Genomic DNA, 11,162 nt, shown 5'->3' on the forward strand with positions numbered 1-11,162 from the left:
CAGCTCCTGAAGGAGACTCAGGATCTGTCTGTCTCCCACCGAGATTTTTGGTGCTCGATAAATGCACATTGTTGATAGACAGAAGGACCCAGGCCCTCCGAGAGGCCCAAAGCCTGGCTCCTGAGTGCATTAACAGAAAAGCTAAAGCCTGAAGGGTCTGTCCCAACGAGAGTATCACGTCATTGCCAAGAAAGGGACTCAGCATTCTTTTTCTCAGAGCATTCATCGTAGATAGGTGTCCTGGTAATGCAAGCATCAACCTGCAGGCGTATGGGTGTACCGAACTCTAGGCCTTGAAACAACATTTTCAGAAAGACACTCACCTGAACTCCTTTGCTTTCGGTTCTTTGCCCGTGAAATAGATCACTGTCTGATAACGCAAGGTCCATGAAAAAGAAGGAAGGAGGAAGAGGGGAGAAAACTGCCACGTCTCTTTCCTCCGCTGAACCTCTACTTTGCTTGCAATTGCGTTATTTGCTTTGTTCATGTGGCTCAGAGTCCTGGGAGTAATTAAAGTTCAAAGACCTGAGTAATAACTCCTCAGGAACTGGGTACTTTCTACAAGTTTTACGGGTGTGAGTAAAGTAATTTTAAATTTAATTTTAGGGTTTTAATGGGGAATTCCATATTTTTAATGGTATTTTCCAAAGTATCCTTTGTTAAACTCGTGGTGGGAGAGAAGACTATTCAAAGGCTCACAACCTCGGTGTGAATCAGAAGGAAGCGTCTTGCCCCTGCGATGGTACAGTGGGGAGGAGAGGCTGGGGGCCTGGACTCAGTGCTTCCCCCTTGGCCCAGCCAGTTGAATTGGGCTTTAGATCTTTATAAGTTCTCGACTCTTCCAAGCCTAATTTTTCAATTATAAAAAGGAGATGATAATTTCTGTCTCTCCAGGCAGGCTTACATAAATGAAAGGTTGTGAAGTGCTCGGCACAGGGCTTGGCGTGGGGTAAGTGTTCAGTAAATGTTAGTTATCATCTTTGTCACTGCAGGAGTTCATTGAACTCCTTCGCACCTATCAAGGAGGAATACAGGCAGTGTTTACATCCACAAGCAGGTTTGAAATAACAACACAATAAAAAAAAATAACAGTTGAATTCAACAGCTTGTTGTTTGGGAGGGAAAAAAACAGGTCTTAATTAACAGTTGTGTTTTTGTTTTCGAAACAGTTTTGTGTATACAAACTCAAATGTGGACTTTAGGGAAAATAGAACACTTTACTGTTATAACACAGAACTATTACCAGAATTTTTTTTTGTTAAGAAAATTATGTATATTTTGTTAGGCCCCAAAAAACAGACATTAAATGTGTTTGTGTTTTGCGCGGTGTAACTATTTTTTGAAAATGCCCTGTGATCCGCAGCCTGGGTGGAGGACTGGGGCTTCTTTGAAGGCAGCTGCATTTAAAAGCAGGCCCACAGTGCTCCCAAGGTTGAAAACCACTGCCATCTCTGGTTCTGGTTGCAATTATAATATGCAATACGTTTTGTTTTAAATGGAAGCTTTTATAATGAAATTTGGAAGTCAGCGTCATTTCCCTCCCTCTGCTTACTACAAAAAAGAGGATTTGAGGGCAGACAATAAAGGAAATGGCAGGGAGCTATTATGTGACCTTGGGCAAATCTCTTGGTGGTTAGGCCAAGCAAGAGACACACACCACACACACACACACTCTCTTAGTCTTTAAATTCTTTTTCAAAGCTATGTCAAGCAAAAAGTGGAATGGAGATTTGGCCACCCTTCACTTATTTTGAAGAATGGATATTTGATCAAATTGAATGAATAATTGTTACCAAATTTTCTAATTAACCAAGTAATTGCTAAATCTTCAGTGTAGTTTTACTTAAGAAGTACTGCCTGGGGTAGAGGAAATGAAGTTTCTTCTCCACTTGCGTATACATTGAGAATTTATAAAGCAAGGAGCACTTCAGTGGAGAAATGATCCAGGAGCAGAAAGTATCCTAGTTTCGTCTTCCTGTAATGAAAGTCCTGGAATTGCCTTTTTAAACTAGATTCAAACATTTTTAAAACCCTTGTTCTCAGCCGTACCCTGGAACATCACTTCTAAGTTGTCCTTATTTTATTAGCACTCCAGGTTGACAAAACATGGCTTGAGCAGAAATACAGCAAGATGTCTACCACTTACAGAAAAAAATCCCAGGATCTTTCCCCAAATACTCCCAAACGGATAAAAATAAGTCCCCCGAGTCAGCGAATCTGCTTTGCCTTCCCGATGGGCAGTTGTCTGACGGTGGAGTGTCCGTTGGGTGCCGTGGGGGGAACCAGTGCGGTTGTGTTCACATAGCATAAAAAGAAGTCACACGGCCCAAGCTGAGGAACTAGTCAGAGGTCCCACCTGATGTGGCAGCTGCGCTGTGAATGCCTTCAGGTATTTGTTTTTCCCCTGTGTTGATGCACTGTTGCCACATTAGGGACTCTTAATGCCACAGTTTGACTTTAGGGATAAACAGAATGTCACAGCTCTGCTGAAGAAGAGACACCCAGTGGTGAGGAGCCGCTGAGCAGGAGGGGCTTTTGCAGAAAGCTAGTTAACATGGACCGCGGGCTGAGCAAGAGTGAGCAGGCACAGAATGAAAAGGGACTGAAGAGTTGACACCCACTGTATCTTTTCACTTCACTCATTAGTTTAGCGTGTGCCTTCAATTGGAGAATTTAGTGCAAAAGGACCTCTTGCCAAAGGGAGATGCCTGTGCTTTGTATAGAGGCCTGCATTCCTGAGTTGGCTCTGCCCCTTTCTGCTTCATGAGTTCAAACAAATCCCTTCTCTCCAGACTTTAGAACTTTTTGGTGCAACAAGGAAAATGCACTCAAGTGCCTTCGTATGTCTTGGGATGTTGCGGGAAGTATGAGGAACTGAGTTTCTGGACCTCAAACACAATGATGCAGGTCCAGGGTGAAGTCTTTCACCCAGAGATCCATGGCAGGATCTTCTCCAATGCTTCTCAAAGTTCCAGCCACTGATACTGTCGTCAGAATCACCCATAGCCTATCTTTAAAGGTAATGTGCCCTAGGCCCTACCCAGGATCCACGGAATCAGTATCTCTGGGCATGGAGCACTAGTTGGATCCTTGGTTACTTTTGTTTTCTTTGCACACGATTGTGTTAGAAATATTGCCAGCTCAGCACCAGTTTTTAGTCTTAATAAGGGCTAAGCTCTGAGCTTAGTATGGACTCTTTCCCGTGGCTTATGGATTGAGCAATGTCAGGCTCTACTCTTATTAAAGGACATCAGGAGACGGCAGTTTATTTCATGATTTGCTTGACAAACCTGATTCTGAGACAGTGCTGTGTAGAGTGCTAGGGTATCAAGAAATTGTTGATCAATTGAATGAGACACAGGGATGAATCCACATCTCAGCCACATCTGCCATAGTGTGGATTCAGTCACTTCTACTAATCACACATTTAATTAGAAGGACAATCGTCACAACTAGTGAGGCAATATTATAAGGTAGGTTGTCGTCAGCTTGTTGTTTTTCCTTAAACTACTCTATAAGTTCGGAATTATTGCTTTGAAAGGATTGTTTTCAAGTAGAAAATTAGCTGTTTTAACTGCCACTGCTCTTGTGATTACTAGAAACACAGGGCTTTCCACTCCCTGAAGATTGTTAAAAATCCTTACGTAAGAAGCCATCAGACGCTATAATTATGCGTGTGTCAAAGGAAGATATATCAAATTTTAAATATCTAAGTTACTCACTTTGTACTATATTCCTTTTGTACCATGTGTAAAAATATATAACATAAAAAATAAACATTTAAAATAAATATATATCCAGACTAACAAAAAAGCATATGGCACAAAAATGTCTTTGTATAAATGCTGAATAAGATAGGGTAAGGGGATATTTATAGTTCCGCAGATGACTTAATACTTACTGTGCTAGGAATTCATCCATCCTTCCAACTGGCTTGAGAGGCATTTGAAACCAATAAAGCATATTTGTGTCCAAGCTGGGAGTGGAGTCCAGGCTCCACATAGCAGACCTGAGATGCGCTGGCCCAGGGAGCTTAACTGATGTCAAATGCAAACCACTTTTCAAAAGCATGTTATCAGGTCCACACCAGACAATCCATTTTGATAATCTCATTTCATTTTTCATTTTATTGTTGAAAGGAGAAATAGATTAATGAGAGTTCAAATCCCCTTAGAAAGAAAACCTTCCTTATAAGGTATGTCTGAAGAGAGATTTGGAAAAATTACTTACTCTGCCTTTGTTTTGCCAAGTAAAGTAACATTTAGACCATTTATATTTGAAAAATTCTTAACCCAGGTCAGCGTGGCCTACTAGATTAAATCTGGAGGGAAAAAAATGAAGGAAAAATGAAGACGATGACGATGACGATAATGATGCATTTAGGTAAGTTGTAAATCTCTCAGACCTTCATTTGCTTGTGTATATGACGGGGATTTGGAGGCAAACCCCTATGATCCATCTCAGATCCAAGAAGAAAAAAATTGGCTCCAAATGGCATTTGTAAATGGTATACCACATGAAAGAAACATTTGTCTAAAAAGAATTTTAAATGTTTAGCTCCTAAATACACAAGCTATATTCTTTCAAGTATCTTAGAACAATAAGAGAAAGCCTTACAGAGAATGATAATCAGAATCATAGCATAGTCTGTGTTAGAACAGAAGGAGCCTTAGAAATCTTCTTGTCACATTGGTGACATCATTTTGCAGATGAGTAAACCGGCGCCTGTAAAGGTGGTCTTCACGATTTCAAAAAACTTGTCCTTATTAGTCTTTCAGTGCATTGGGGCAAATGATGCTGCAGCGGTTTCAGGAGGAAATACCAAGTTCTGGAAACTCTTTAGCCATCCAAAGTTGGAACAAGAGCCCGGCTTTCCAGACTCCCAGGCAAGAGGGCTGCATTTAAAAGGATGGGAGGCTTTATTTTGAATAAGGACATTTTGTTAACCAAAATGCTCAGACAGTCAATCGAGATGTGGTAAAATGTTGTTTCTGACCAAATGTTCCTGCCCTCCGTGAGGATACAGTAAACTGTATTTCTGCCCTAAACAAGTTTACTACCCAAAGGTCATTTTTCAACTTTACCACCCCCTGAAACCCAAGATGATTCTTGGAGGCTGGCACCATCACTGTTAATCCAAGTTTTCAGCAAAATAAGCCCCCATTTTGCTGATAACAGGGTTGTACATTGAATCCTGCCTGTCGTCCTTCCCCAAGGCCATCACGATGCCAGGATCCTATCCGCTGAATTGGGAACGGATCATCAATGTTACAGGAATTCAGAAAAAAGAGACTTCATTGTCTTTGGAGGAGAGACTAGGTCTGATCCAGCTTCATTGTTTATCATAAATAATTGGGCACAGACTCCATGGGTGACAACTGTACCCCAGTTGGTGGATTATGTTCTATTCATCTTATTAGAAATTTTCTTTTTAGGATTTTGATGTCTGCATTTTAAACCATCTGTCTGTCACCTCCATTCCCACAGCACATGGGGAGGAAGGCTGAGTCTTTGTTTGTCCCTGAGAGTTAAAGAACACCTAGGGCCAGGAGGCACAGAGAACATAGTCTACAGCCTTTCAGCCTCAGACGCCATCTTGGGTGGCATCAAGGCACACCATGAGAAGCAGTCTTGGCCAAGCACTCTACATCGAGCAAGCCGGGGAAGCCCCTTCTGGGCCAGAAAGGGTGGGTCATGAGGCTGAAAGCTGGCCCGAAGGGAAGCAGAGCCTCAGTTTGCTCTGCCAGGAAGGGACTACGTGTGCTGTCAGACGAGTGAGGCCTCTGCCCTGTGGTTTGCTGAGCCAAGGCGTCATGCACCTAAGGCTCTCCCACTAAGCTGCCTCCCAGCAAATGCAAAACCACGTTGTGACACAGACACCCCAGCAGAAGGAAATTAATTAAGACCCTGCACTGACATTCCTTTCTGAGCTCACGCCACTCTCCAGCTAGGGCCGCACATCACTCCACAAGAGAGCAGACACAGCTGTGGGAGCTGTCTAGACCTGCTGTGATTAAGAAGGACTCTGCTGCCTTAATGTCGCGTGTGTTTTCTTATGTCAGTATTGTCTCCTAATTTTAACATGGCTGAATTGTCAAAGGTTATTTTTTTTGCCTTGCCTATGAAATGACACAAGTCTTCTCCTTTTCTGGTATCCATTATATTCCATCACGTACCCATGCACAGAGTCAACAATTTTTTTTAAAGTTTGGGAGTTTTCCATCTAATACTGTGCAATAACTATAATGCATAAATATGTATTGGAAAAAGATTTTTAAAATCAAAATGCCTTATGTCACTCATAGGCATGCAGTACTGAAGATGCGTATGTAACTGAGCATGTCGATTACGTAGTCAGAGGAAAACGTCCCTGTAGTTACTGTGCATGCTTCACAGCCACTTTTCAGAGGAAAACGTGTCTGTCATTAAAATAGCGTTTTTATTTTGTCAAGACATTAAAAGCAATTAGGGGCCAATGCTGACTGATCACTTGCCAATTTTCAATTTTTAAATCAAAGCTGCTTTGGACTTAACATGTGTGAGCTCCCCAAACATCCATAGTCACTCTATTTACATTTTACATGCATTTGAAATAACTACTTTCTCCCTTTAAAAAAAAAATGACTGAAGAAACATTTGCTCTCAAGTTGAAAAACATTACACCACAGAGCAATCTGGTACAGCTGAATGATGGTCCTCTAGATATCATGGTTCTTAGGAAAATTGTGAGGAATTTTCTGCTCTCCGATCCTCAAGGGGATTGGGTGTGGGGGGCAGGGAGCCATAAGAACAGCGCCTACCCCGAGGGGCGATGACGTGTCCTTGTTCTCCAGTCCTCAAAGTTTGCTCCCTAATTATTTTAGATATTCTGTCCTTATTAATTGTTTTAGATGTTGTCCTTCTCCCACAAATAAAAGGAAAGTCACTTTTGCACAAAATATAGTATGCTGCAAAAGGATAGGATCATAGCAATCTTCTGACCTTAGGGACCGAGTCACTTAGGATAGAAAAGCTCAAAGCTTATAATTCTTTGCCATTATTAACATTATTTTTAAAGCTTTCAAGTGTGAGCGCCAATTAAATGGCCAGGATTCTAGCTATTTAATTAAGGTGTGGTGAGTTACAGAAGTTGTGGGGATGGTAAACAAATATTGCTTGGTTTGCATTGTCAAAGGCATCAGATGAAGAACGGTTTCGATCTAAGCCGTGCTTCTCAATAAGTGCTCCATTCACCCAAGCTAGAATGTTTATCCCAGAGGATTTTATTGATCACATGTAGTTGTTTAGATGAATCACTGAGTAACTATGAAACCATTAAGAACCTTGTCTACAACACACTTTGTATCTAAAGACCATGACAACGACTAGAGATTCAAAGACGAATGCAATGGTCCCGCTTTCAAAGACTCGCAGTCTAGAACAGGAAACAGATATAAAACAAAGAAATGCCATCTAGTGTAATACATATAAAATCTCATTTGTTTCTGTACAAGAACAGGCCAGAGGATAGAGTGACTCATTATTTTTTTTCTGGAGAAGTCAAGGAAGAGGTAAACCTAAGCAGGATCTTAAAATATGAATAGTAGCATGCTAGGTCACAAAAGGAAGATTTATACACAGGGAATAATATTTAGAAGAACATGGAAGAGTGAGCCGTGGATGACTTGACCCTTAGCAACGAATCCCAGTGCAGCGTTTAGGAAAGGGTGGTATCCACAGATGCAGATGTTAGAGGCGGTCCTAAAATTGTGTTCAATTCCTTATCACTAGCAACAACAACTTGTTCATCTAATATTCCGATTCTGCCTCATGTTCTCTTTATTCCAGAGATAGGGAAGTGGCATGGTCCATCATGCACTACCCCACTTGGCATATTCCTGGAAAAATTGGGTAACTGCCTTGGAGGCTCCATGAGGGCAGCCCAGAAATTACAGTCAACAGAGTTGGGCCTCGGGGCCGGCTCCGTGGCCAAGTGGTTAAGTTCGCAGGCTCCGCTGCGGTGGCCCAGGGTTCGGATCCTGGGCGCGGACATGGCACCGCTCGTCAGGCCACGTTGAGGCAGCGTCCCACATCCCACAACTAGAAGGACCTGCAACTAAGATAGGCAACTGTGTACAGGTGGGGTTTGGGGAGATAAAGCAGAAAAAAAAAAAATATTGGCAACAGTTGTTAGCCCAGGTGCCAATCTTAAAAAAAAAACAAAAAACAAAAAACAGAGTTGGGCCAGAACAGACCCTGGCCAAAACAATCAGTTGGACAGGGGAAAATTCAGCAAATCGTTGAGTTGTTTGGTCTCTATGATCCCAACCGTTACTACCTGCAAACCTGCAAGAAACTCCTACATACACGCAAACACACACACAGAGGCACTCAAACACAGCAGAACAATGGGAGGAGTATTTCTACAAAGATGATTGGATATTTTGACTGTAAATGCCATGTTCACGGAAACTAAGATGATCTTAACACTGAGGGAATCCACTCATCTCAAGGGCAAGCATTTATTTTAGAAATGTGCTGAGATGCCAGGATTTGTTAGAGGAAAATTTGCTCCTGGATATTTCTCTCATTTCTGCCCTTCCTATCTCTACTGTTATCCCAGAGATCTGAGCCTTTTGTGTATGTGTGTGTGTGTGTCAGGAAAATTGGCCCTAAGCTAACATCTGTGCCAATCTTCCTCTATTTTATGTGGGATGCTGCCACGGCATGGATTAACAAGCAGTGCTGGTTCTGCACCCAGGATCTGAACCTGTGAATCGTGGACTGCCGAGGCAGGGTGCGTCAACTTAACTACGCCACAAGGCCTGCCGCCTGAGCCTTTTTCAATAGAGTTATTCTCTGAAAATGAGTATACGTATATTTAGCTATTTCCCAGGCAGTGTGATGTATTTTATATACTTACCTCATTTAATCCTCACAACAACCTACAGGTTGAAGCTGGTATTACCCCAATTTTCAGATAAAGAAACGGGAGCAGAGAAGTTGAATAACTTGCCCAAAATCACACAGCTAGTAAATATATAGACATGGTTCAACTCCAAGGAGTCTGACTACTTATCCAAATGATCTTAGTCACTTTCCATGTCTAATTCATTTGGTCTTACAGATGAACCAGGTTTTCTCGTACACAAAGACCTCCACTCAACAGTTTCAATCATTATTGCCAATTATTATCATCATTTTACAACCTCAAAATTCAAATCTGTAGTCACGTGATCCCCTGCAAACTCAGGAAAGCCTAAAATGATGAAATCAAGCTTGCCCTGTCTGGCGACTTTGCACTGAGCTCCAGCTGAACCGTATGAATTGTCAAGGCTCAAACTAGGACCTATATCTTAGCTAACACCTGCCTCTCTCTGCTGAAATATATTATAATTAGCTCCTCTTCCTGGGAGAGACTGTAAAACCGAATGCAATTAAACAAAAAGAGAGACAGCAGATTTTATAGCCAAAAAAAAAAAAGTGATTTGGAAAGCCAACTAGATGGATGCATATTCAAAGGCAGCGATTTCAGAGGCAGGGCAGACCTCCCTTATTTTGCAGTAATGTACTGAATGGCACCTAGCATAGGCTTCTGCACGTGCTTGGACCCTATCCTTGTTCACTGGAGCTCACAAAATGGTTTTGGTGGAATTAGGACATTTACAGGACAGCCATCCTCTGGCTATGGTTTCACAATGGCCAAGGGCCACATAAGCAGGTGATCTGTGCCATCCGGTCCACGATCCTTACTAGCCAAACAGTCCAGTGGAAAGACTCCAGAGTGCCAAGTGTGAGTCTTGGATGCTCCTAGAGGGTCCTGTGCTTGCTAAAGGTGTGCAGGGTGGGACCAGTTGCTTTGCATCTCTTGGTGCAGTTTCTCTAGCAGTGAAACGACAATTTCCCTCAGGAGAAAATGGTGGGACTCAGAAAGGGCTACAAACAAATCGGCTGTTTTATTCAAATTTGGCTAATGAAATGCCTATAATACAACTACTTATAGGAATAAGTTCATAAGTAGTTGCAGAAGAAACACTAGCCCCTGAGAAGAATTCTAGGAGAAGACCCAATTACTCTGAATAACGACTCATCACTCTCCTAAAACTGAATGTAGGAATTGTCACTGTCCAAAGGGTAAACCAGAAAAAACCCATGGTCCAGTCCCTAAACATTGAAAAGATTTATACATGCATCAGAGAAGATCAAGCCTTAATTGGAGAAAAAATGTAGTCAAGACAGATGTGTACTGCAAAAGATTATAGCTGGGCAAGAGCAGCCTTGGGGAGAAGAATCGGGGAAAAATTAAAGCTAAGTGTTAGCCTCACGCTACAACATAGCAGCCTGGAGATACTCTGTGTTTTATTGAACAGTGCGAGACTGCTTTAATTTAGCAGTGTTTATTTTGAAAGGTTTGCTACACCAGTGCTCTTTCCAATATACTTCATTTGCTGATGTGTTTTTGGCTGTATCTGGAGGCCCACTGTGGGCTGACGGATGTCCAGGTGTGGAAAAGCCAGTTAGGCATTTGTTTACGCTGTGGATTTATTTCTTTACACTTCCTCTGCCCCTCCTAATTGAAATAGTAGACATTACTGTACTCAAAATTTAAATAGTCCTTGGATACCAGAGTGTTATAAATTAATCACTAGACATATAACTCCTTTAGTATACCTCTTTCTCATATCACATCTTCCAGATGCAAAGCCAGTTTAGAATAAGAATCAGAGAAATGTAAAAGGCAATCTGATATTGAACTTAAAACTAAACAAACTGTCACAAAACAAAGCAGCATAGCAAGCAGAAAAAAGAAAAGAGAATTTTGAAAATCATCTTCCTAAGGCATAGGAATCCCCAGTGCTCTATTTTTCCAGGTTAACAAAACTCAGTTTCTTCTAGGTGTTCTGAACTAGGTTACTGACTAGCCATCTGTAGCAGGCCTGCTCCTGGATGTCATGCCCCTGTTAATGAAATCTGGACGTGCACTCGTAAACGGACCTGGTGAATGGTAGATGTCAGGCGTTGCATGATGGGCAATCATCAATCATCCATTGTCAGTTATTTCTGTCCCAGCGAGTAAGCCTTCATTTAAAGCATGAAGTAAGAATGTTGCCAGACCACAGGAACAAGCCCTGAGCTGTTTGCAGGTGCTGCTATTCACAGCTGCCAATTAAACCCCTGACATT

Source organism: Equus caballus, chromosome 15 (assembly GCF_041296265.1).
Source record: "Equus caballus isolate H_3958 breed thoroughbred chromosome 15, TB-T2T, whole genome shotgun sequence".
Classification (NCBI taxonomy): Eukaryota; Metazoa; Chordata; class Mammalia; order Perissodactyla; family Equidae; genus Equus; species Equus caballus.